Here is a 27409-nt window from a genome sequence, read left to right on the forward strand (position 1 = left end):
CTGTTGTCATCGAGCTGGTAACTGCCAGATGGCTCTGGATTGCTCAAGCCCGGACTGTTAGGTGAGAAAGAATAAAATTCTACCTGCTGACGCCCCTCTGACTTCAGAACTTTGTTGTATCAGCCACACTAAGTACCTAAGTCCCAACTGATGCCTTTGCTCACCGAAGCATCTGGGAACAGTATGTGCATTATTCAAATGTGACGGTGTGGGTAAGAGCCACACAAGTGTAGCTTTACCTGTTACTGCCGGCGATTTGGATGCTAACTTGCTGCTCTCCTCTCTCCCAGGTTGCTCCGGACTTCCTTCCTCCTCCTTTTTAAGAACCCAGTTCCAGCAAGATCAGCGTTGGTCCCTCGGGTTCGTTCCGCGTCCTCCGGTGTGTGGTCTGGGGAACCCCTTGCACACGCCTCTGCCGTGGTACTTTGCATCCTGGGTTGAGATTTCTCCCAGCTTCCAGCCTAACCACCTGGGATGGAAATGATCCGGTTCCCGAGTTGCCTTCCCACAGGGCTTGGAACTCCCCTAGGGCAAGGCTGACTCCTGTCCAACCGGGCAGCCCGTTGCGTGTTAAGTCCACAATACAGAATGGTGCTAAGTGATCATACCTGTGAACGGGAGAAGGCGAGGAGGGATGGGTGGCGAACTGGAGCGTTTGCAGGGATCGTCTCCTTGTTAGAGCTGGAAACTCACTTCTCTAAGTCTGATGTCGACGCACTGGGGGCTGTGCAAATATGGACGTCTGATACACAATGAGGTTTTATTTGGGAGGGACGCACGACACACGTAGCGTGACATGCCCTTTATTTTTTGTACAATCGGAGCTTTCAAATCAAGTCATAGCCCTACAACTTTCCGTCTCGTTTCTCTGTTGTTCCCCACCCTCAGGAAATCCCCCTATCTCTAGCCCTTTATTTTCAAGAAGCAATCATGTAGTAAATCCCATCCCACTGAGTCAAATTTAGGTCATCTTTTATTTGGTCAAAATATAGTCTTCCTGGAAAGTGGTATCACTATTATTCAGGAACAAACATATTGTTTTACTTACAGCTCCGTAGTATTTTATGTTCTCATATAAATGTTATGCCTGGATTATAGCTGAGGCAAACTGGACTCCATTTATTTGAAAAAATAATGGGAAATCAGGTTTATTCTATCCACCTTCCTGACAGCTTCCCATTCCTCAAAGGGGCCCTCGCAAAGGGCTGCGTGATGCCGCTTTGCAAACAGCCTCTCCCCCGCTCCCCGATTCTCTGGGACGACTTTCCTGTTCCCAGCAGCAAGCCCTCAGCCAGGAGGGGGAGGAGGAGCTTTGCTGACCTAGCTCCTTGTAGGGACAGGCGTGGACAACACTGGCAGGTTCTCTTGGGTTTAGATCTCCGAAGGGACTTAGAAAAATGGTGACGCTTTTTTGGTCAAGGTGTTCAGGACAGATGGAAGAATCCAGTTCCCACTGTGGGTTTGTGCATCCTCATAGGCATCACCCTGCAGTCAGAGACGAGCCGTTTAGGGGTGTTTGTGTGTGAAGCCAGAATAGCAGTCTGGCCCTAAAATCCGGGCTCTGTCTGCTGTACTTCTCAGTTTCTCTGAACACATGACTGCCTATACTCCACTTGTCTATTTACGACATGTTACCTTGTACTTATACATGTATATACATATGTATATACACATACTGCTATTTTTGTGGGGATGTGTGCAGGAACATAGTTCTGGAGCTTCTTTCACAGATTTACACAAATAGGAATGGCATTCTGGAACCTTGTTTCTGACAGAACTCGGTTGCCTGTATAATGAAACCCTGAACCACGTGCTGCGTACAGATGAAACTGAACGTTCGAATCCAATAGGAAAATCTGCTCGTTGGGGCGCAGTTTTTCCTCTCCTCCTGAAGCAGCCGGAGCCACGGTTTTGGGTCAGGTGCTTCTCTTGAAGTGGAGTGTGCCTTGTCTGGGGTCTGAAGTGAGGCCAGCGGGTCCCCCGGGCCAGCGCCCCGGGGAACTACCTGCAGAGAAGAAGCAGACCGGGCAGCAGCAGCTAGAGAACATACTGGATTATGCCACCATGTGATGAAATGAACTTGGTTGCATCAACTCCGCTGGTCTGGGGGACGGTGGTTGGAGAACTCTGAACTCAGGCTCCCATCAGACTGTCTACACGGACACACAGAGGAAGCAAGGGACAGGGGGCGTGATTACAGGCCACATAAGCATGTCAGCGGTGGGGCCGTAAGAGTACGTGCTGGTGTCATTGGGCTTGGGTTCAAAGCCCGGGTCCGCTCCTCGAGTCGCCTGCGGCAAATTACAAGAATGGTGCCTCACTTTTACCCTTGTGTCATAGGGTTGGTGTGAGCATGCAGCGGGATAAAAATAGGAATGCTACCCGGAACAGAGTAAGCTTCCACTGAATATTAGCTAATATTATAATTAAAACAAGGTCAGCACGCGCAGTCTCTTACAGATGATTCTTTTTACCGGTACCTGAGAAATTGTGTGAAAACATTTGTGTATACATTTTGAAAGCACTAAATGTTATTGTTTATTGAAATTCTGATTTGTTGTGTTAAAAAAATTAAACACTAAAACTCCAGTGATTTTCACTTAAATTGTTCCACTTAATAGCCCTGTTAAGGAGTCATGGTGGATTCACAGAACGTAGATAGATGGTTTTATATATGTACATATATACATATGCACGTGCACATATTTAATTGTGGTGAAAAGCGCCTAACTAGCAACTAAACCATGTTTTTAAATACTTTTTAATGTTTATTTTTGAGGAAGACAGTGTGAGCGGGGGAGGGGCAGAGAGAGAGGGAGACAGAATCCGAAGCAGACTCCAGGCTCTGAGCTGTCAGCACAGAGCCCAACACGGGGCTCGAACTCACAAGCTGTGAGATCATGACCTCAGCCGAAGTCGGACGCTCAACCGACTGAGCCACCCAGACGCCCTGATTTCCTTCCTTTTTAAAGGTTGAATAATATTCCATTGTGTGTGTGTGTGTGTGTGTGTGTGTGTGTATGTATGTATATATATATATTGCACATTTTCTTTATCCACTCGTCGGTAGACATTAGGATTGTTTCTACCTCTTGGCTGTTTTGAATCATGCCACAGTGAACATGGATGTGAAAATACCTTTTTGACAGCTTGCTTTCAATTTTTTTGGATATATACCCAGAAGTGGGATTGCTGGGTCCTATGATTATCCAATTTTTAGGTTTGGGAAGAGCCTCTATACTGTTTTCCATGGTGGTTACATTCAATGCATTTTGCATTCCCACCAACATTGCACCGGGGTTCTGTTTCCTCTTCATCTTCACTAGCACTTGTTCTGTTCTGTTTGGGTTGTTTTTTTAAAATTCATCTTTTTGAGAGAGCGCAAGCACGGGAGGGGCAGAGAGAGGGGGACAAAGGATCTGAAGCAGGCTTTGCGTTGATAGCAGTGAACCTGATGCGGGGCTTGAACTCACAAACCGCGAGATCATGACCTAAGTCGAAGTCAGACCCTCAACCGACGGAGCCACCCAGGCGCCCCTATTTTCTGTTTCTTTGATGACAGCCATCCTAAGGGGTATGAGGTGATCGTTCATTGAGGTCTTTGTTTACATTTCTCCCGATTAGTGACATTGAACATCTTTTCATGGGCTTGTTGGTCACTTGCATTTTCTTCTTCAGAGAAAGGTCTATTCAAGTCCTTTGCCCGTTTTTAAAAAGAGATACTTGGGGGGCGCCTGGGGGGCGCAGTCGGTTAAGCGTCCGACTTCAGCCAGGTCACGATCTCGCGGTCCGTGAGTTCGAGCCCCGCGTCGGGCTCTGGGCTGATGGCTCGGAGCCTGGAGCCTGTTTCCGATTCTGTGTCTCCCTCTCTCTCTGCCCCTCCCCCGTTCATGCTCTGTCTCTCTCTGTCCCAAATAAATAAACGTTGAAAAAAAAAAATTAAAAAAAAAAAAAAGAGATACTTGGTTTTTTGTTGTTGAGTTATATGAATTCTTTTTATATTCTGGCTATTAATCCCACATCAGATATATGATTTGTAATTATTTCCTCCTGTTAGGTAGGCTGCCTTTTCCCTCTGTGGATTGTTTCCATGAATGTGCAAAAGGTGTTAAGTTTGATGCAGTTGTATTTGTCCCATTTTTGCATTTGCTGCCTGGGCTTCTGGTGTCATATCAAAGCAACAGCCAAATCCAATATCATGAAGCTTTCCCCTTTGTTTTCTTATAGGCGTTTTATGGTTTTAGGTATAATGTTTAAGTCTTTAATCCAGTTTGAGTTAATTTCTGTATATGGTGTAAGGGAAGAGTCCAACTTCATTCTGTTGTAGGTGAGTTTCCAGCTTTCCCAACACCATTTGTTGAAGATATTAACATTTCCCCATTGTGTGGTCTTGGCTCTTTTGCTGAAAATCAATCGACCATATACTGGAGGTCTGGTTCCCTATTTTCTTCCATTGGTCTGTGTGTTTTCTATGCCGGTGCCATACTATTTTATTGCTGTAGCTTTGTAATGTGTTTTGCCATGAGGAAGTGTGAATCCTCTGACTTTATTCTCTTTCAAGATTGGTTTTGCAATTCAGAGCCCCTTGATTCTATGTCAATTTTAAGATTTTTTTTCTATTTCTACAAAAAATATCATTGGGTTTTGATAGGGATTGTATTGAATCTACACATATGCTTAAATATATTTTTAAAAAGTTTATTTATTTTTGAGAGAGAGAGAGAGAGAGAGAGAGAGAGAGACAGAGTGCTAGCAGAGGAGGGGCAGAGAGAGAGAGAGAGAGAGGGAGACACAGAATCTGAAGCAGGCTCCAGGCTCTGAGCTGTCAGCACAGATCCCGACGCGGAGCTCGAACCCACAAACCGCAAGATCATGGCCTGAGCAGAAGCTGGAGGCTTAACCAACTGAGCCACCCAGGTGCCCCTACACGTATATATTTTTAAACAAAAGATTACAATACCAACACAAGTATTTAATGAATGTTTGGTATGTGTATTAATTTCCCCAGGGCTTCTATAACCAAATACCACAGACTGGGTGGCTGAAAATAACAGAAATTTAGTCTCTCCTGGTTCTGGGGTCTAGGAAAGTGCCAGAGGGCTGTGTTCCCTCTGGATTCTGTAGGTGAGAATTGTTGCCTCTTCATAGCTTCTGATAGTTTGCTGGCAATGCCTACTGTTCCTTGGCTTACATTTCTAGCATTTCCGACGCTGTCTGTGTTATCACTGGGCTGTCCTCTCCCTGGGTGTTTCTCTCCCCCTTTTAATGTTATTTATTTGAGAGAGAAAGAGAGAGAGATTGAGAATGAGCAGGGGAGGGGCAGAGAGAGAGGGAATCCCAAGCAGGCTCCACACTGTCAGCCTGGAGCCGGACATGGGGCTGGAACTCACCAACTCATTACCTGAACCGAAGTCAAGAGCTGGATGCTTAACCGGCTGAGCCACCCAGGTGCTCCTGTCCTGTTTTTATAAGGACACCAGTTATATCAAGGATTAAGGGCCCACCCTGCTCTACTATGACCTTGTCTTAACTAATTACATCCAGAAAGACCCCTTTTCCAAATAAGGTCACATTCTGAGGCACTGGGGACTAGGACTTCAACATACTTTTTTTGGGAGGGATGCATTTCAACCCATGACAAGTGTGTGTCAGGCACTGTGCTAGAACTCAGACTCATTTACTTCTTACAACAACTTTTTGAAATTGATAGCTATTACCTTATTATATGGACAAGGACATTGAAGTTCAGAGGAACCCAGTGACTTGCGTGGATTTTCCAACCTGAGACACAGCCCTCCAAGCAGTTGTCTTCCCAGGTAACTGGGGACTTCGACCTTTAGAAGGGAGACTTTGCTTCTAGGACCCCCCTTGCTGGTTAGCCTTGTAGCGATGGTTTTCTTTTTCTTTCTTTCCTTTGTTAAATGATTATTTTTGAGAGAGGGTGAGTAGGGAGGGGCAGAGAGAGAGGGAAAGAGGGTATCCCAAGCATGCTCCTTGCTGTCAGCACGGAGCCCCATGCGGGGATCGATCCCACGAACCAAGAGATCACAACCTGAGCCGAAATCAAGAGTTGGACGCTTAACCAGCTGAGCCACCCAGGTGCCTCTAGCAAAGGTTTTTGTTATGCTTCTGTTTGATCTAGTATTTTTCAGATGGTTAGCTTACCTGGGCCAGAAAAGAAGTGTTCCAGAAACAAGCAGTCCTGTCTGGTTTCCCATTCTTTTGGACGTGAGTACAATGTTGGCCTTTCAAGGGGCTTTGGGTTTTGACCTAGCAGAACAGAGAGATCTGTAATCCAGGACTTAGAGAAAACTCAGAGAAGATTGAAGATGCACACGGGTGGTGATTTTTTGGTTGTATGGATGATAATAAATAGCAATATATGCACAGTGATATGTAGGACCCAAGATGAGCACAAGGGTTTTTGTCCTTCACAAAGAAGACAGAAAGTGGGCTATCTGCTTCCATCCCTCACCTTCCCTCATCCTTTTCATCTCTAGCCTTCCAAAGACTGATCACATCGGGATAATGGAGGCAATTTGGTGTTGTTTTCCACCTTCACCTTAAAATAAGTCCGTGAAACCCGAGACTGCATGTCTAACTCTCCTCAGGGGCATTCACAGCTTAGCAGAAAGCAAAGACAAAAGACTTGAACTAGATAAATTCTTCTGACCCCTTTCCCAAAGCAAGATATTTCTAAAATTTTTAAAAACTGTTTATTTATTTTTGAGAGACAGAGAGCAAGCAAGGAAGGGGCAGAGAGAGAGAAAGAGAGGGAGACAGAATCCCAAGAAGGCTCTGTGCCGTCAGCACAGAGCCTGATGCTGGGCTTGAACCCATGAACCGTGAGATCATGACCTGAGCCGAAACCAAGAGTCAGACATTTAACCATCTGAGCCACCCAGGCGCCCCAGCAGAGCAAGATATTAAAAAAATTTAACTGGGGGCGTCTGGGTGGCTCAGTCGGTTAAGCGTCCGACTTCGACTCAGGTCATGATCTCGCGGTTTGTGATTTTGAGCCCTGCGTTGGGCTCTGTGCTGATGGCTCAGAGCCTGGAGTCTGCTTCGGATTCTGTGTCTCCTTGTCTCTCTGCCCCTCCCCCACTCACACTCTGTCTCTCTCCTTCAAAAAATAAATAAACATTAAAAAATTTTAAATAAAAATTTATATGGAAATCCACAAAGAAAAGTAGATTGAATGGGAGGTCCCTTGTCTGCAGCAGGGTTAGGAATCCTGGAAAAGTCCCATTTGCTCTCCTTACTCCTTGGGGCAGCCTGGGAGGATCCCCTACCCCTGCAGGACCCTTAGAGCCCTGGGGAGCCCAGTTACAAACCATGGGCCCTGATCCCCTTTTAAATTGTTTGGGTGAAGAAAGATCTCTAAGAGAAATAGAAGTGACGGACAGAATAGCAGATGTGGTATGGTCTCATTCCTCTCCCAGCACTTGGCAGGTCTCTATTACTTATGTCTGTGTAAATGTCCAGAGGAAGAACCAGAGGAATCTACAATCCCTGTGACAACAGACACTTATAGGAAAGGCAGAGAGATCAGAGAGAGGAAATCAAGAGGGCTTTCAAACCTAAACTGTTTGCATTTTTTTTTGTGGCGTTCAGGCACTTCGATGTTATTTGTATAATTAAAAATAAATCAAAAGAGAACGAATTGACAAAACCCTCTAAATGCCTACATGTCTCTAATGAAAGGATTTCAGTTATCAACACATCATTTGGGGAGAGTGTATTTGTTTGAGTCAAATGAGAAGTTACATCTTATTTCTACACCTCCGCCTTCACACTGGGGTATCTTTGGTAGCTTTGAGATATTTGATCCTTCTATTTCTGATTTGTTTATATGTACCGACATCGCGTGATTCTTTACAGGACAAACTGATACATGACTGAAGGTGCCTTTAACAAAACCCTCTTTGCTTTTTCTTTCATTTCCCCTTAATCAATAAGCAGTCACATTTTACCACAGGCAGACCCTGACCCGAGGATGTTTGGGGAGACTTTATAGAGAAAGGCATTCGTCTTACGTTGAGAGAAGGTATTTTACTTTTTCACTTGCCTCGCTAGACAGACCCAAGAATGAGGGTTTCCCTCAAGCCCGAAAGGAAACTGACTCGGCTGGTTTTTTTTTTTTTTTTTTCAGAGAAGGGTTTATAGCCTGCTATAGCTTTGACCACCTGCTGCCTGGCACGAGGTTTCTATTTCTATTTCTATTTCAAAGAAATGGAGGGTGTGTAGTGCAAACAATTTCACTTCCTGTTGGTTCCCAGTCCCTGGACGTAGCTCACTGACAGTTAAAACCCTGCAAATGATTCCGATTTGTTGTGATTCCATTAATACCTTGCCTCTGCCGAGGAGGAACGGACTTCCCAAGTTCTGGGTGTCTTTCTCTATACGTTCTTTTTAACCTGCCTTCTCAATGTACCTGCATGAGGTATAAGGCACAGGCAGCGATGTGGAGGGGAGTGGAGCCTGCCCTGAGTGCCCAGGAAAGACGTCCATTCACCTGTTCGCCGAGTGGTTTATTGAGTTTCTACTATGTGCCAGCTATGGGAATAATTACCGGGGGTGAATAAATGGTTGCAACATGATCCACAAGCTTACCCCAAAGGAGCCCACAGTCTAAATGTGTTGATATTTCCAAAGAATCACAGACCACCATTTCAGAGTCAAAAAAAAAAATCTAAAGATACTACTATCCACGTCTTAGAAAGCTGGTCTTGACCCGGTTAATGAAGCTGAACATGGCTACCTAGAGAGTAGATACATACAGATCGAGAGCTGTTAAAAATTGGTGCGTCAGGGGGCACCTGGGTGGCTCAGTGGGTTAAGCGTCCAACTCTTGGTTTCTGCTTGGCTCACGATCTCACGTTTCATGAGTTCGAGCCCCACCTCGGGCTCCGTGCTGACAGCTCAGAGCCTAGAACCTGCTTCGGCTTCGGTGTCTCCCTCTCTCTCTGCCCCTTCCCTGCTTGTGCGCTGTCTCTTTCTCTCTCAAAGATAAATAAACATTAAAAAAAAAAAAAAAGAGCACTGGTCCAGCTAGAAAGGACGTTCTTGGGACAACTGGAGAAATATGAATGTGGGCTTTACGTTCTGTAGCAGTATTGTGTTCATGTTAACTTTCCCGGTGTGATAATTACACTATAGTTACATAGCAGGACGTCCTTGTTCTTAGGAGAGCTGAAGTTTTTCTGAGTGAAGTGTCATGAAAAAAAAGCCCAGGTCTCTGGCGTGGTGGTATATCCTGTCCATGGAACTTTCTCCAAGTCTCTGGTGCCACTTGGACCTTCCGTTATTATGCATTTTGTGTTTAACCTCTAACAAAAGACCTCAGGGGATAGTGTAGATTCTCGATCCGTTGTCTTTTCTTTATTCTGACATGTTCTACTGGTTCTGATCACTAAAACAATGGGTGCCTACGTCGCCATTGGAACTGTAGGGCTATCAGGTGGCTGTGGTTTATTCTGAATCATTATACGCCTATCTAAGCGCCATTGATTTATAGGATGTGTCTTTTTTTTTTTAAACATACACCACTGCAAAAGGAAAGAGTCTAAGTCATTGGATGCCATCAACCCCAAGATGCATGGTGATAATCAGAGATGTGAAAATTTGAAAGAAAAAAAAAAATTGCATCTGAGATTCAACAAGGCTTCACATCTCGCCAGGGTTACAAGGAGTAGCCGGATCCGAGCGTACTACTGGAATAAGCCTCCGAGTACCCACATGTGGCTCCAAATGCTAAAACAGAAAACGCATCGAGGAAAAGGGCTGTGGTCACACAAAAATTTAAAAACAAGCGCACACATAGGAGGACACCTGGAAGTCTGGGTCCTCTAGTCACCGAGGTCTTCCCAGATGGTCCTATATTGAAAAGGCTGGTGGTTTTCAGCTCCTGCTCCCACACGCCCGTCCCTCCTTCCTCTGCTTAATTTTTCTCTATGGCCCTTCTCACCATCGCCGTCCACCCTACCGTCTATTTGTGTAGAGCCTGTCCTCCCACTAGAGTATAAGCTTCAGAAGGACACTGTGTTTCATTTATTGCCACGTCTCCAGCACCTACAACAGTGTCTCACACACGGCAGGCACTCAGTGTTTGCTGAATGGGGGGGGGGGGGGGTCTGGTCCTGTGTTTGTCGCTTAGTAAGTGGTCGGTCTGATTCCAAAGTTCTTGGTCTTAACCTTCCTCTAAACTGCCTAGGACCTTGTGCTCCCAGATCTCTGTCCACCTTTCTCGGCTTCTTTCCTGCAGCTCTTTGCAGTGGGGACGCTGTGTTCCTTTGTTAGCTATTCCAGTCCTTCCTTCCATCCTTGCCTGGTGGAAATTAACGTTAGGGTTCCTCTTTTGTCTCCAATAGCGATTCCCTTCCCTCCTCTCCTCTTCATCACTGTATAGACGAATAACTCTGTAGATTAGCTCCTTGGCTGAAGATGGGCAGAGCAAAGGAGGAGAGAGAAGGACACGAGGCCATCTGGGCTCAGGTTATGCACTGACCGCCAAGGAGTGCGTCCACGGATTGGGTCTTCGACGGGGCCCTCAGTGTCGACCAGAACCCCTTCTATATTCTCTAGAGGTCTTCTCCCAAACCAGGCACCTGTTATTCTCGGAAGATGCCCTGTTTCTCACTTCTCATCGCATGTAGGGCCCCCCCACCCTCTGCCACCCAATTCAAGCACTTCTCTGTACGCACCTCGCCCTGTGTCTTGCTGCCTGCCCGGTGGGGCAGGACCTCTGACTTCTACTGGGGCTGGTCCTCTGCTTCTCTCCGGGGGCTCCCCTCTGCCCGTTCACTCAGGCTTTCTCTCTCAATTGTCTGCTCTCTGCCCTACCTCCAATGTTTGCTTTTCTAGCATGTCATTTCCATCAGAATTTAAACCAACTCAAGTTTCTCCCATCTGAAAGGAAAAAAAAGAAAGAAAGAAAGCAAGAAAGAAAACAAGGAAAACACCTCAGCATCTCCTTCTAGTCAAATTTCAAAATTTACACCCATACATATATATGTATATACATAGATGTGTAGGTATATATAATACATAAAAATATAAAATATAGTGTGTATTATATAAAAGTACTATGTATAAATATATGCATGATGTATGTATGCATGTGTATATGATTTTCCACAAATGTACAAATGTGATTGTATCATCATACAATGCCTGAGCCTGAACATTTCATTTTGCAAAGGGGATGCTATTTTTGTTAATAATAAATGGAAGCATTAATTTTTTTTTGTTTTTTTCTTTAAGTTTATTTACTTATTTTGAGAGAGAGAGAGAGAGAGAGAGAGTGCACATGAGAGGTAGAGAGCAAGGGAGAGAAAGAATCCCAAGAAAGAATTCCTACGAATTTGTGGCTTGATCTCATAAATCGTGAGACCATGACCTGAGCCGAAATCAAGAGTGGGATGCTTAACTGACTGAGCCAACCAGGCGCCCCGAATTTTCTTCTTATGTCATGTTTTTTGCTCTGTGATTTCTTTTTTTTTAATTTTAATTTTTATTCCTTTTTGAGAGACACACACACACACACACACACACACACACAGAGTGCAAGCAGGCGTAGGCAGAGAGGAGACACAGAATCTGAAGCAGGTTCCAGGCTCCGAGCTGTCAGCACAGAGCCCGAGGCGGGGCTCGAACTCACAACCTGTGAGATCATGATCTGAGCCGAAGTCAGACGCCAAACGGACAGCCACCCAGGCGGCCCTGGCCTGTCATTTCTAAGATGGGACTTTGAAGTTTATCCTTCCGGGGAGAAAAAAGCCAGTCTTTTGCCTCTTGGGCAAGACTGTACGTTTGGCCGAGTAACCCAACCTTGCTGGTTCCCTGCCCTGAGTCTCACTTCCTTCTGTTTCACTCACCCCACTGCTGACTTCTCTAAAGGACCAATCTGATCACTCTTCCTCAAGCTTTTCAACGAATCCTCATTGTCTCCGGGATACATCCCAAACATCTTGATGTCATTTACAAGATGCATCTTAATTGGGTTCTCCCCCACCTCCTACCTCTTGGGGCAGAGTTCTTAACGGTTTATGGCCCCTTCCTGGGGGAAAGATTATACTTCCCCTGCCCCACGGATGGGAAGCTTGGCCACACGACTTACTTTGGCCAGTGAAATGTGACCAGCGTGGCATTTCCAGGCAGCGAAGTTTAATAGCCAGTGCGTGGTTCGCTTTCCCTCCCTCATGAGACCAATAATGTTCCATCCAGAGGTTGTTCCTACCATTGACTAGCTCCTGGAGTGAATACAAAATAAGCAGAACTCCCTCTGGTTCTCAGTGGCCATGTAACATTAGGAAGAAATCACCCCGTGTTATAAGCCACTGAGATCTGGGGGCCATTTGTCACGGCAGTATAACCCTTTCTGTCCTGACTGATGTACCTTCACAAGGTCCTCTCTTGCCATTCCTTCTTGGCATCTTCAACTCGAATCCAGCGGCATATCAGATGTTTTTGAGTGCATCCACAGTAAGAAATCTGTTTTACCTCGTGACCTGGTACTCACTTCAGATATACATAGATACACACATAAATTGAACAAAGGCTCTGTGGACAGATTCTTATTGTGTGCAGTTCATTCTGATATATTCTACTCTATTCCATTTAAGTAAAAATGCTGGTCAGGCCCTACTAAGTTGATTTCATGACTCTTTGATGAATCACAACTCTGATTGGAGACCATTGGTCGACCCTACTAAAAAACTGCACTTCCTCTTAACGCACTCCTAGATGTTCTCCAGGGCTGTGCGAGGAAAACACCCATTCTAGGAAAAATTCTTCCTACTGTAGGGTGGCCCAAGTGGCCCCGTATCAGCCAGTCATTCACTGCTTTATACTTGGCTCTTTCCTTTTTTTCTTTTTCTTTTTTTCCTTTTTTTTTTTTTCAAATTACAGTGAAAAACACATAGCATAAAATTTACCATCTTAACCATTTTAAAGAGTACAGTTCTGGAGCACCCGGGTGGCTCAGTCGGTGGCGCGTCCGACTTGGGCTCAGGTCATGATCTCACGGCTCGTGAGTTCGAGCCCCACATCGGGCTCCGTGCTGACAGCTCGGAGCCTGGAGCCTGCTTCGGATTCTGTGTCTCCCTCTCTCTCTCTGCCCCTCCCCCACTAGTGCTCTGTCTCTCTCTCTCTCTCTCAAATATAAAATAAAATAAATAAATAAATAAAAAATAAAGTACAGTCCAGCAGTGTTAAGCATATGCCATTGTTGTCCATCTTGCAGATCAGAAATCTGTACCAATAGAACAATAACTCCCTTTCCCTGCCTCTCCCCAGCCAACCACCATCCTGCTTCCTGTCTCTATGAATTTGACTACTTTAGATCCTTCAATAAGTGAAACCGTATAATATTTGCCCTTTTATAAAAAATATTTTGTTTTGAAGCAACCCCTGCACCCAACGTGGGACTCAAACTCACAACCCCGAGATCCAGAATCAGATGCTCCGCCATCTGAGCCGGCCAGGTCCCCCAGTATTTCCCAGTATTTGCCCTTTGGTGACTAGCTTATATTTATCTATCTATCTATCTATCTATTTATTTATTTACTTATTTATATATAGAGAGAGAGTACAAGCAGGGGAGAGGGGGGGAGAGAGAGAGAGAGAGAGAGAGGTGCCTGGGTGGCTCGGTCAGTTAGGCGTCTGACTTTGGCTCAGGTCATAATCTCACGGTTGGTGAGTTCGAGCCCCACATTGGGTTCTGCACTGACAGCTGGGAGCCCGGAGCCTGCTTCAGATTCTGTGTCTCCCTCTCTCTCTGCCCCTTGGCCACTCACATTCTGTCTCTCTCTGTGTCTTGAAAATAAATAAATGTTAAAAAAATTTTTTTTAATTAAAAAAAAAAAGAAAGTGAGAGAGAGAGAGAAAGAAAGAATTTTAAGTAGGCTCTATGCCCAGCTGGGAGCCACACACAGGGTTTGATCCCACGTCCCTGGGATCACGACCTGAGCTGAAACAAAGAGTCTGATGTTCAACCTACTGAGCCACCCAGGGGCCCCATTTTTATTTTTATTTTTAAAGAGTTTATTTTTAAGTAATCTCTCCACCCAACGTGGGGCTCAAACTCACGATCCCGAGATCAAGAGTTGTACATTCTAACTGAGCCAGCCAGGCACTCCCTCTGACTAGCTTATTTCACTTAGTATAATGTCCTCAAGGTTCATCCATGTTTTAGCATGGATGTGAATTTCTATCCTATTGAAATATTCCATTGTATTTACATGTCGTTTGTTCATTTATCTACGGATAGACATTTGGGTTGCTTCCACTCCTTGGTTATTTTGAGCAGTGCTACTACAAACATAGATGGATGTGCAAATATCTCAAGGGCCCGCTTTCCATTCTTCTAGATACATACCCGGCAGTGGGATTGCTGGGTCACGCGGTAACTCTTCGTTTAATTTTTTGAGAAATCTCCGTACTGTTTTCTGGAGCGGCTGCATCGTTTCCCGTCTCCAACAACCGGGCACAAACGTTTCAATTGCTTCATATCCTCACCAACACTGTTATTTTCTGGGTGTTTTGATAGTGGTCACCTTAATTGGTGTGAGATGCCCGGCTCTCCAGTGTCTGATCCAGAGAAACTCTAAGAGCTAATAAATACCTAGTGTTCTTTTAGGCCACTCAGTCTGAGGATAATTCGTTGCACAGCCGTGGATAACTAACGCACTCTGACTTTACAATCAAGCGGATGCTTGTAGAAATCAGGCTGCTCCGGACCACACAGCTGATAAGTAGACGTACCGCCTCTCAAATGCACTGGATCTCTGAACTTCTAGACCCCATGACCTTTAACAGCGCCATAGTTGGGTGAAGGCACTATGGCCCCTCACTGGAGGGGTCTCTCTGGAAAGGCACCCCCACAGAAGTGCCACAGCATTGTTCCCCCGGGGTCCACACCTTGGGCTGGGTCTTGGGTGCCCTTCTCATTACTAACCTCCAAGGAGTAATTTGGAGAAAAGAGTAATTGGAAATTTTATTCAGTTAAAAACAGAAAACAAAAAACAAAACACCCCCAGACCGGCTTCTGCCTTTTCTCCTCGGCCCTTATCTTGTTTTCTGGCTTCTCTGGAGTCCTCTTTACCCCGGTCAGTCATTTGACGACAGACCTCTCTCTGGCTCCTGGTTGGAACATGCCAGTTGTTCTGGAGAACAATTAAGCTTCCTTTTCAGGTTGAGCTAATTTCGTGACAGCTTTCCCCAGTTGAGGCCATCATCCGTACAGGATCAGAGTGCTGGGCCCGCTCGGCTGCGTTTTGGAAGCCATCCCTGACAAGCCCTCCTCTTGTCTTCGTGCCCTTGCGTCTGGATCTCCCTGCCCCCTTCTGTCTCCACTGAGGTTGGCTTTGACGCCCTTTCCCTCTCTCTCTGCGTTCTTCCTCCTTGTTCCCGTGCTTTACTCACTGGCTTCTATTTCAGGCTGTGCTGTGTTCTTGGGAAGTCAGCCTCTTCTCCAGATATCAGTTTACTTGTCTGAGGAATGGCCGTAAGAGCCCTTGCCTCGAAAGGTTGTTCTGAAGGCTTAATGACAGGACACGGGTACAGCCCCCAGCACAGGGCACAGGGTCCGTATTCATAAACCAGAGCTTTCATCTAGTGTTGTTTCTCCATGATCAACTTCGCTAATTCTCTCTCAGCCCATTCCAGAAAGCCTACTCTATTTGTCACGTGACCTAAGGTCGCTTCTTCCTTGTGTGTTTTGTTTTTTTTTTTTTTTTTTTCTTTGTCACTGTAGCAGCTGCTGCATTTTAGACCTGCCATTTGGGATTCAGCTTGCTCTTCCGCTCCTCTCCTGGGCCACTCGGCACCAAACCACCCCCTCCCACCTTCTGGTTTTGTCTGCCCTCTTGCCTAGCTTTTTGCTGCCCTCCCCAAGGCCGGTGAAGCCCCCTGCCACCTGCCCTCCTCTGGCCCGGCTGTTTTTAGGGCATCTAATCCTTTTCCATTATTCCCTTCCCAGGTAACCAACAAATGGCTGTATTTTCCAAGTAACTCCCACAGATGCTTCCTCCGTCTGTAAAAAAATACTTGACATTGATGACTCAATGGAACTCTGGCTCCTACAGATTCCTCCTCCAAACTCCTAACCCTTCTCCCGCTGAGGGGAAGGAGACGGCCCTCACCAGTTCGCTGAAACACACTGGCTGCAGTCCTGGGCCATGATAGAATGTTCGAAGTTCTAATCTATCTAAGTTTTGGGTTATAGAGGTCACAAGCCCTCAGAAGTCCCCAGGGGCAGCCTTAAGGACACATTTGACCCATCCTGAATTTTAGCCCTAGTTTGCAAATTACCTGGGGATATGTTCCTTTCTATCAGATTGATTGGGGAGTTCATCCATAATCTACTAACATTTCAGACTGACTTCAGGAATTTATATATATATATATATATATGTATGTATATGTGTATATATATGTGTGTATATATATATACATATATATGTATGTATATACATGTATACATATATATACACACACACATATATACTACACACATATACACATATATATACATATACATATATATATTAATTTTCCATTCACCAGCCACAGAAGTAGAAGTTAAGGATGACATTCTAGAGCACAAATATTTAATTACTCTCCCATCCCCCACCCCCCTGAATTCTACTGAAGAGTCTTTGAAGCAAACACAGTAGTAGGTCCCAGATGGAAATATGGACGTGAAAGGAGCTGACTATCTCTTTTGCTTTTTTGGCAGGAGTTTGCTCTAAGGGCTCCAATAACGCAATGACCATATGCTGCATTGACGTTTTGAGGTGACCAGGGTGGATTAGTGGGGATAGGACCGGGGGTGGGGTGGGGGTGGGGGGGCAGGGATGCAAGGTTGTCATCGTCACAGAAAGGCAATTGAACCTGACCAGACCTCCTTGTTTCCTGCATCTGCCCTTAACTAGTGAGTGTGATATTGGGTGAGCTACTTAACTGGACGAAGTTTTAGACTATTCTTTTGAAAGGGTGATAATGAAACTTCCTTCCCTGGGCTGTTGAGTTGGAATGATGTCACATGGAAGGAGCTTCTGGGACCCCAGGGGTGCCCAGGGGAGGCAGGACTGTGGTGGGTGTGAGGGTAGATAAACTCTGACTTCTCTTTCTGAGTTGCCTGGGTTTTTCTGCTGCTGGAGGAAGTGTGTTTGTCCAATCACTCTTGAACTGGGATAAACAGTAAATTTCAGGCAAGGTTATAAGATTCTGCCGGGCAAAGCCGAACAAAGCCTACTTTACTGCCTTTTTTTTTTTTTTTTTTTTTTTACAGCCTGTGACTTTTAATGGCTCCTGCAGTTGACAATGCTTCTCCCTGAAGCCAAAGTGAACTTGTTATCCTGCAGTTTATTTTGCATTTAAATAGCACTTTGTGTTTCCCAGGTGCTTAAGAGTCATTAATTCATCTTTCCTCTTCTAGGTCTTACACTTTTCTTCTGTTTGTTTATTTATTTACTTTTTTTTGCAAAGTGGGGAGCTGGTTAAAACTTGGAGATTTGCCCAAGGTCACACAGACCCGTTCAGGGAGGTGTGAACCTGTTCTTTTTCACATCCTGGTTCTGTGCTAAGTTCACTGTAGTTTGTTACTTCTCACTGCTCTGGGCTCATCAGCCGAGATCAAAGGACTTTTGGGTCTTTGGGAAAGGATTCCCAAAGTTAAGTGTCTGCTAGAACTTCTTTTCCTTCATTTTTGGGAAGTTTGGGGGCAAATGTTCGTATACTGGTCCTCAAATCTTAGGACTGTGAACCGCCTTTTGATTCTTTTTTAATTTCCTGCCGTCTTGATTCTGAGGGGAGTTATCCCAGTTCAGATCCTCTGTCTGATGTCACTTCGAGTCAATTTGGCCATGGCTCAGAGGCTGAGCCAGGCACTTGGGCAAAATAGCCAGATTTGAATTACCCCCTTCTCACACAGGAAAAAAAAAAAAAATCCAGTTTTTAGAAACTCACTTTGTCACCTTGAAGCCAGAAATCCTTCACCCATCGCTTCCCAAATGCCTGCTGCTTCTAACACACATTCCCCTTTCCCTTCTGCCAGGGCACATGGACTCCCCCCTCCTTTCCCCCTGCCCCTCCTCCTCCCTAATCAAGGTATTGTCTCTACCTAAGAAAAACATTTAATTGTGATTAACTCACAATGAAATTACTCGCCAGGGGCAGTTCAGAGACTAATCTGTAGGTCCATCCATACACCACTGCCACCAAAACCATTTTAAGTATCTCTCTGCAGGTTCTGCTGTTCAGTTTTCTCGAGTAGTTCAGTTTTTCCTTTGGTACCATTTGCTTCTCTTGCTCATTCTTGTTTTTTCTTTCTCACCCCAAAAAAGCACAGTTTAGAGCCTTACAACTTCCATTTTAATACCAAGTGTTTAGTGAGTACTACATCTTGGTTCCAATGACAATCTGCTGCTGGTGGGGAGGGAAACAGAAGGAATCTAAGCCAGTCTTATCCTCCAGGCCAACCTATCAGCATAAATACCTAAAATGCCTCAATGAAAGAAAGGCTCTGACCACTCCTTGAGTCTAGAATTATGTCTTAACCTTATTCTGTCCCCAAGGGGCCTTACTAAGGTGCCATGTCTATTTTTTCACCCGTGTTTCTAGTTTCTGGAGATTATCCAGCTCCGATAGGAGAGTTGATTAGTATCTTTCACCGAGAACGTCAGGGCCTTTGAATAGTTTCGGTCTCGATTTTTCCTTTCTCAAGAGCAGGTTCCTTGAAGCTACTCAGGAGCAAACACCCAAGGACAAAGGTGGGCGGTCAGAGAATGACAGGTGAATGGTTGGGTGGCAAGAGAAGTCAGAGAGATAAAGGCAATTCTTGCTTTTTGCAAAAGCACAGGGACACGGTCACATCATCCCCGAAAAGGGGACTAAATATGAGGTTACTTCCTCTAGAATATCCAGCATTTGTATGAGATTTGCAAAGAGTTGGGAATGTCAAAAATTTGGCTCACAAATTTGCAAGTTCCCAGAGCTATGTTTAAAGATAACTTTCACGTAGACAAAACGAACTCCAGAGCACGGGGGAGGCATTCAAATGAACAATTCATAAATTGGTAAACATTTGCCAAGCAGCTACTATGGGTCCAGCACTGGGGCAATGGGATGGATAAAACAGACCGCCTAGCCTCAAGTTTTCAAGGAAGGGATTATAGAATGAGATGAAATATGGATAAAGCACAGAGTAGCTCTCCAGAAAGGGAAGACTAGGGGGGTGGTAATTCTAAACTGGGTCTTGAAGGATAAATCAGAGGTCATGAGTCGGGCAGAGTAGGACATTTACAGGCGTAGAATTTCGTGTGTTTAGGAGACATTAGGACCGGGCTGTACGCGGGGAAGTGAGAGTTGAGAGCAGAGCCACACTAAGACCTCTGGGCTCGGGTCCTTGAGGGGAAGGAGAGTTAATGAAGCATTTAAAGTGATACGATCACAATGGCTTTGCTTTAGTTTATAAAGCAGCTTTATAGTAGTGTTAGCAATAGAACTCACTTACAATTCTTGTCTAGTAACTCCTCACTCCGCTTTGTGCGATGACGGTTCTGCTGTTATTAGTATATTTGAGTCGTTCTGTAGACGTGCGTACCTATAATACCTTCATTATTCATGGACTGATTAAGAGCTTTGGGAGTTGTTGCCTCGACTTTGCTGGGGTGTTCGGCTAATTCTTAGAATCATATAAAGGTGAAGTAAATTACAGAATATAATAGGCGTTTAAACTACATGCTAGGTAATAAAGGAGGCAGAGAAGGAACTTTCATTTATTACATTACTAATAAGTATGTTTGAAGGCAACTCGGAGCATGCTACACCACCAAGAGGGCGGCTCATTCATTTTGCTGGATCTCTGAGATTAGAAATTTCCCCACTGCATTCTCCTTGAGGTGTTCACAATAGCATGCATAAGAAGGAGGGTGCTGGCTGAGAAAATAATTTCTTAAAAAAAAATTTTCATTTGAGTTTATGACAGATCTCATAATCTAGAGGGTTTAACATTACCTGGGGTATATTGCAAAGGCACAGGACCAGAGGAATAACATCACAAAGCCATCAGTTGAAGAATACGTACATAAAAGGCTAAAGATCATAAAGCAAGTTCTTAACCATAGATATAATGCTGGAATGCACAGAAAAAAAACGGACTGGTAGCTTAGATACATTTCCTAGATTTTTCTTTGGTGAGATGCCAGGCAGGGGTACCTTTAAATAAAAATCGAAATAAAACCGGGGAAATGCTATTCATATTTTGAAATGACTCAAAGTCCCTCTCCCTTTTTTATATCAAATAGTAATAATAATAGTAGGGCCAATTGCTCCTAATTTAGAGGAATAGACGCACAAATAAAATAAAATCACAATGATAGAGGCTAAAGCTATTACAGCCAATGGTTATTAGGAAAGCACATTGTAGGGGTTCCTACGAAGGGAGGAAGGGTTCCGTGGGAGGAACGTGTGAAGGCATTAGTAAGAAGGTATTATTTGATCAAATGAGGGGTGGCTACAGTTTTCTGGCAAAGTATAAGGAGATCAGTCAAATGGGGTGGTAAGAAAGGGAGCCCCTTTTATTTTATTTTATTTTATTTTATTTATTTTATTTATTCATTTTTTTTGCAAATAAATCTTTTCTTTCTTTTATTTTATTTATTTATTTTTTTTAACATTTATTTATTTTTGAGACAGAGAGAGAGCATGAACAGGGGAGGGTCAGAGAAAGAGGGAGACACAGAATCTGAAACAGGCTCCAGGCTCTGAGCTGTCAGCACAGAGCCCGACGCGGGGCTCGAACCCACAGACTGCGAGATCATGACCTGAGCTGAAGTCGGACGCTTAACCGACTGAGCCACCCAGGCGCCCCGAAAGGGAGCCCCTTTTAAAGCCGGCTGTTATGTGTCTATGATGTGGGGCAAACTACCTCATCATTCAGAGCTCTGACCAGTTTATCTGTAAAATGGGAATGAGAGTACCTAGTTCATTGGATGGTGGTGAAGACTAAATAAATTGTTGAGGTGATATTGTTAGGGGTGGTGGGCGTGGGCTCTGGAATCAGATCATGTACTGGATTAAACGGCATCTCTCCAAAATTCATGTCTACTCGGAACCTTAGAACGTGACCTTGTTTGGAAATAGGGTCTTTGCAGATGTGATCAGATAAGTTAAGATGGGGCCATACTCAATAATAATAATAATAATAATAATAATAAAAACTGGAAAATAGTGTTGACCAGGATGTGGAGAAATTGGAACTTTGTTATACATTGCTGGTAGGAATGTAAAATGGTGCAGCTGCTATGGAAAATAGTATGACGGCTCTTCAAGAAGTTAAACATAGAATCACCATACGACTCAGCAATTCTACTCTTAGGTATACACCCCAAAGAACTGAAGGGACCCAGACAGATACTTGCACTGCAATGTTTGCAACAGAATTATTCACAATAGCCAAAAGGTGGAAACAACCCAAGTGTCCATCACCAGATGAATGGATAGACAACATGTCCATATCCAGACGAGGCAATACTGTTCTACAATCGAAAGAACTACAGTTCTGGCACATGCTACAAATAGAACTCGGAACCATTATGCCACATGAAATGAACCAGATACAAAGGGGCAGGTATTGGGTGATTCCACTTATATGAGGTATGTAGCATAGGGCAATTCATGGAGACAGAAAGTAGAGCAGAGGTTACCCAGGGCTGGGGGAGAGGGGAATGAGGAGTTATTGCTTAATGGGTAAGGTTTCTGTTTGGGGTGATGAAAGGGCTTTGGAAATAGTGGTGATGATTGCGCAACATTGTGACTATAATTAACGCCTTTGGACTGTACGGGTAAAAATGGTCAAATGGGGGCCCTGGTGGCTCAGTTGGTTGAGAGTCCAACTCTGGATTTCAGCTCAGGTCATGATCCCAGGGTTGTGGGATCAAGCCCCGCGTGCGGCTCCAAGCTCAGCACAGAGCCCGCTTAGGATTCTTTCTCTCTCTCTCCCTCTGCCCCTCTCCCCTGCCCATGTGCGCTCTCACTTTTTCTAAAATAATAAAGAAAACAGAATGTTAAAGATTAAAAAAATGGTCAACACGGCAAGCTTTGTTAAATGTATTTTTACCACAATAATAATAAAAAAATGAGGCCACCCTGGTTTACAGTGAGCCCTAAATCCACTTACTGGTGTCCTTATAGAAAGAGACAGAGAGACACGTATGGAGGAGAAGGCCACACGAGGTCGGAGTCCAGATTGGAACGACTACTAGCAGCCAACCGGAAGCGGGGAGACGCGCGGGACAGATTCCCGGAAGCAACGCCGCCATCTTGCTTTGAGATACATCCGAGCTCGGCCACCGTCATCTGCGTGAACTCGAGTAGCTTAGAACTTGCTTGAGCACCAGTTGCTTCGCCTCTTAAATGGAGATCGTGGTACGTACGCAATCGGGTTACTAGGAAGATCCAAGGAGAGGCACGCGTGAACCCTTAACAGGGTGTGCAGCCGTCCCTCAATACCCGTGTGTCGTGATTGACAATTACGACGACGGTTAGCGACACAGAGAAAGGAGGATTGACTTGGAGGAGAGGCTGGCTTGGCAGCCCCGGGGCCAGCAGGGTTTGTTTGAAAATCCAAAGGGTTTGCTTCAAAGAAAATTTACTTCCCCATTCTCATCACAGGAGAAATGTGGGGGAGATGTGTTATCTGAGTTGGCATCATTGAAATGGATATGGAAGTTGAGTGATTTGCTCCTCCGGCTCCGAGAGGCTTAGGAAAGTTGACAAGTGCATCGTCTCACTTGCTCTGTGGCAGGTACCCCTCCGCACCCACCCACGCGTGCTGTCGCGGACAGAAGCGAGCTGTGTTCTCACCTGGCGGGCGTGCTCTTCCTGCTGAGTGGGTGCAGGTGGGAGTGGACGGTTCGGGAGCGCCCCGCGAACCCCGGCAGCTGCCTCCGAGGCCAGCAAGGCCAGGATTGCCGTAAAACCAAAGAGGGAACGCATTTGATTTCCTTGAGTGAAGCATGGGAGGAAACAGTCCGTTTTTCGGAGCGCAGTCTACCTAATGCCCTTGATGGGCTGTGTGATGGAGCTCAATCCGTAGGCGGGTTGGGAGGCTTTGGGAACGGATTGGGAGGGAAGGCAAAGCCCATGTCTGTCTGCGGCCTCCTCCGGGTAGATTAGCTGTGATCTCCGCCAACACCATCAAGATGGTTGTTGTCACCACCAGCATGAACACGCCCACCTCTTACAGGTGCCTTGTTGGACCCGTTCAGTGTACGAGTTCCCGGCACTGGAAGCCATTCCCAGGCAAATCCACAGGGCTGTCTAGGCCCAGCTTACATACTTAGTGGTTCCTTTCATTATTGGGCTCTGTGATTGATCAGGGGGTTTCAACACGGGTCCGCCACCATAGTTCTCAACACAGCCCCGGGGTACGATGGGACCGGCCTGTCATCCCCACGCTGCATGCAGGGACGCTGTGCCTTGGAGAGGTCACGTGGCTTGCCCAGTCCAAAGTGCTAGCTGGTAGTGGCTGTCCAGTGTGTCCAGGGATGAGGTAGGCTCCTCACTGTTGGCGCCCTGGAGGCTGGGGGCAGGTGACAAAACCCTCTCTTGAAGGACGTGGAAGAGGTGGAACCACAAAATACGTGCCCCGGGTGGCAAATGGGGGAGGCTGAGATCTGGGCCCAGGGCAGGCAAAAGTGAGTGCTAGCTAGTGGGTCAGAAGAGGCATGTGGGTGGGGGTGGGGAGGGTGGTGGGGGGAGAGGGCAGGACTGGAGGGGAGCCCGGGAGGCAGCATTAATTCCTGAGTCCTCTTTTCCACTGTAGCCATCAGGGCTTTTATCGACCCCCAACGCGTACCTGCGGGGGCAGCTTGAGTCCACCACAAAGGGCTCACGGTACCAAAGTCTGGGCCCACCAAGCTCTGGCATTTTGGTGACCCATCAAGCTCTGCTTGCCTGGCATCCCCCACATAGGACGGTCGTCCTCTCTAGGACTTAGGATCCCCGCATCCCTCTGTGAGGCTGTCTGCCTTTCACTTCTTAAGGAAGGGCGGTAGAATAAATGTAACATACAGCGTACCATTTGAGCTGTTTTTGAGCGCACAGACAGGGCTGTTAAGTACGTGCCCAGTGTGTAATCTATCGAGAGAACCGTTCTCACTTTGCAAAACTGAAACCACGTAGCCATTAAACAACAACTCCCCCATCCTTCCTCCCCTGAGCCCCCGGCAACCGCGGTTGGATTTTCTCTAAGAATGTGAGCATCTCCTGTAAGTGGAATCATACAGAATTTGTCTTTTTGTGACTGGCCTATTTCAGTTAGCTTGAAGTCTTCAGGGTTCACCCATGATGTCGCCTGTGTCAGAATTTCCTTCCTTTTTAAGGCTGAGTAATATTCCATCGGGCGTATATTCGGTGATGTTTACCCATTCGTCCTTCGGTGGGCGTGTGGGTTGCTTTTACTATTTGGCTCATGTGAATAGTATTACTCTGAACATGGGTGTGCAAACATCTGTTCAAGATCCTGCTTTCTGGAGTTCCTGATTCTTCTGGGTGTACCCAGAAGTGGGTATTGCTGGACCATATGCTAATTCCATGTTTAATTATAGAAGGTCTTCTCTTGCACTTAGGTCTCAGGTACAGAGAGCTTTCTACTCAGGGAGGCGCCCCCAGTCAAGGCCAACCACCAATGCACAACCAACTTTCTCATTTAGGTGTCCCTGACATTTGCAGGGCCCAGGGTAAGAGTGTACATGGAAGGCCAAGGGCCATGTAACTAAATGTTTAAAAGTGATAGACCATAGCTAACAATCTGCTAAATAATAACTTTTTATCTTGTACCTTGTCAAATATGTTGTCATTAACAGTAAAATCTATGAAACTGTGGTGGTTATATGACTAAAAGTTGGCAATATATCCAAGCCAACTGAGTTTAATTATGATTGCTCATGCCAGAATGTTCTATCGATGGGCCGGAGGTACATGTAACACAAAGATGTACATAATTCACAAACATTAGCTATGGATTCTCCAACATTTATTTTTTCTTATCTTTGTTTCAGCAAAATCACTATTCTGTTATATTAGTGATTTTTCACACAGTTTGCGTTTTGCGGATGGTGATGCTATTTTAACATTTCGGATGTATTTTCATCACAAAGTCTAATAAGTAAGGCTAAAAATTCAAAAGTTAACATTATTTCCCCCATTTTCATAAGCTTCCTCCCTTAAACCCACCATTATTAAAAGCAAAAGGCAAAAGGACAGATTACAACGGAAGGGTGTAAAGGTTTCGGAACAGAAATAATTACTGAAATTAGTATCAAAAGTCAAATAACAATTATTTACAACATTGTAAATATCTTTTGATGAAAATCTAATTACATCTCACTCCACGTTGTTATGTAAAAGTAAAATGATTTGCACGTCTACTGTCCTCTGTCCGTCCAGTTGCTAGCGTTGGGAATCAGTACCCCTGAATCAGTAAGAAGGTCTTTCTACTCCCCCAAACTTACATTTGTATATTTAAGGGTAAGATGGCTTGTTTAGTATTATAAAATATTCCTCGGCTGTCATGTGTAACAGTTGGAAAACCCATGCTAATTTGTGAGTAGCTTTGGAACCACCGGTTGGAACACAAAGAGAAGATACTTCGTTATGCAAGAATCTATGGCAGTTAGGCAGTTTGAGAGGAAGTTTTTGACAAGCTAATGGATTTATCTAAAGCTTCTTCCTCTCAAGTTCTCCCAGCACTTTGAAGCAGGGTCTGTTCATGTTGGCGGTGTCACAATCCACAGATTGTGCTGGAACACAGTTGCCTTTGAGGGAGTGAGCAGGATCGGAGAGAGGCACTTCCCTAGGGCTGGAGCGGAGTTGGTAGGAGAGAGGAGGGGCAGGAACCTCCAGCCTGGCCGTCCTGAGGCTGCTCCCAACATGGGCTTAGGTTACTGCCGCTGGCTTTTCTAATTAGCATAGTGACCGTTGGAAACGGGGGTTCTATTACTGAAATCACGGCTTGTTGATTAGCTTGATGAATGCAAGGAAGGGCTTCCTGATGAAATTGTAGGTACTCCTACAAGTGGAGTACTTCAGAGGCTCCCCGACTTGCAGGAACAGAGCCTAAGACCCTGGATCCGTGGGAATGGCTCCTGGGGCTGGATTCTAGCACAGTCCTGTGGCCAGCCACGGGTCTGGAGGACTCCCGGAGCTGCCTGATGCCAGCTACAAGGTGACAGGTAGCGAACTGCTTATTCCTTTGAAAGAATAGAGAGCAGGGACCCTTTGGGCACACAGAAGGATTTCTAGAAAATGCATTGTGTTTACTCGCTAATAAAAGTTTATGAAATGTCAGTATGGGTAGCAGAATTTCATCAGTGACTGGCCTTCCCTATACTTTAGTAGGAGCACTGCCAACCCTCCGACAGTTCGTAACCTGAATTCTGCTTGATCAAATTTGTTTTGGTCAGTTTTACAACACCCTCAGCTAGGGTGGGTCACTCTGGACTTTTCCTTTGTAATATTAGATAATACAGATGGGGTGTATAGGTGTTCCTTATGATGGATTTTATATACAATGACTAATGACTGTCTTTTATAACTGCTTTGGGGTGTAAAAAATAACATTTGATTTATTAGGATTCATAATTAAAAAAATAAAAAAGCAAGTTGGGGGAGGCACCTGGCTGGCTCAGTTGGAAGAGTGTGCCACTCTTGATCTTGGGGTCATGAGTTCGAGCCCCGTGTTGGGTGTGGAGATTACTTAAATAAATATTTTTTTTAAAAACTTAGGAAAACTTTAAGGAAAATATTTAACTTTAACTTACAAAGTGAGTTTGAGCCCCACGTTAGGCGTGGAGCCTACTTAAAATAAAAAATGAAAAAAAAAATAACTTACAAATCTTACTCTTCTAGTTATAACTAGCAGATTTTTACACCCACAAGAGGCTTTTGTAAATTAGTTAATTATACTCCCTAGACATTTTTAGCTGTATTTACAAATTTAATATGTTCAGTTTTCTTTTTAAACACATCAGTGATCTGAGTAACAAATAAAACCTTCCCAAGCATTTAAATAGTTTGTATAATTTGAATAAATTAACCTTATAAGCAGGGGGAATCTTAAGTTCTCTCCAATGCTCCACAGCTATTTACAAATAGGAATATTTAATTTAACACATTCCACAGCAAGTATTTCTTGCACACTTACTGTGGGTTCCTCAGGCTGGGTGCTTGAGACCCATTGAGCAAAAGTTTCTGTTCCTGTGAAGTTTACATTCTAGTTAGAGAAGAAGGCAATGATATATTATATGAGATATATATGAGATAAATATATCTTATAAGGTATCATACATATATATATCTCCATCCAGTAGTATCTTAGAAGGGGGTAAGTGTTTTGGAAAGA

The sequence above is a fragment of the Prionailurus bengalensis genome, chromosome B2, assembly GCF_016509475.1.
Source record: "Prionailurus bengalensis isolate Pbe53 chromosome B2, Fcat_Pben_1.1_paternal_pri, whole genome shotgun sequence".
Taxonomy (NCBI): Eukaryota; Metazoa; Chordata; class Mammalia; order Carnivora; family Felidae; genus Prionailurus; species Prionailurus bengalensis.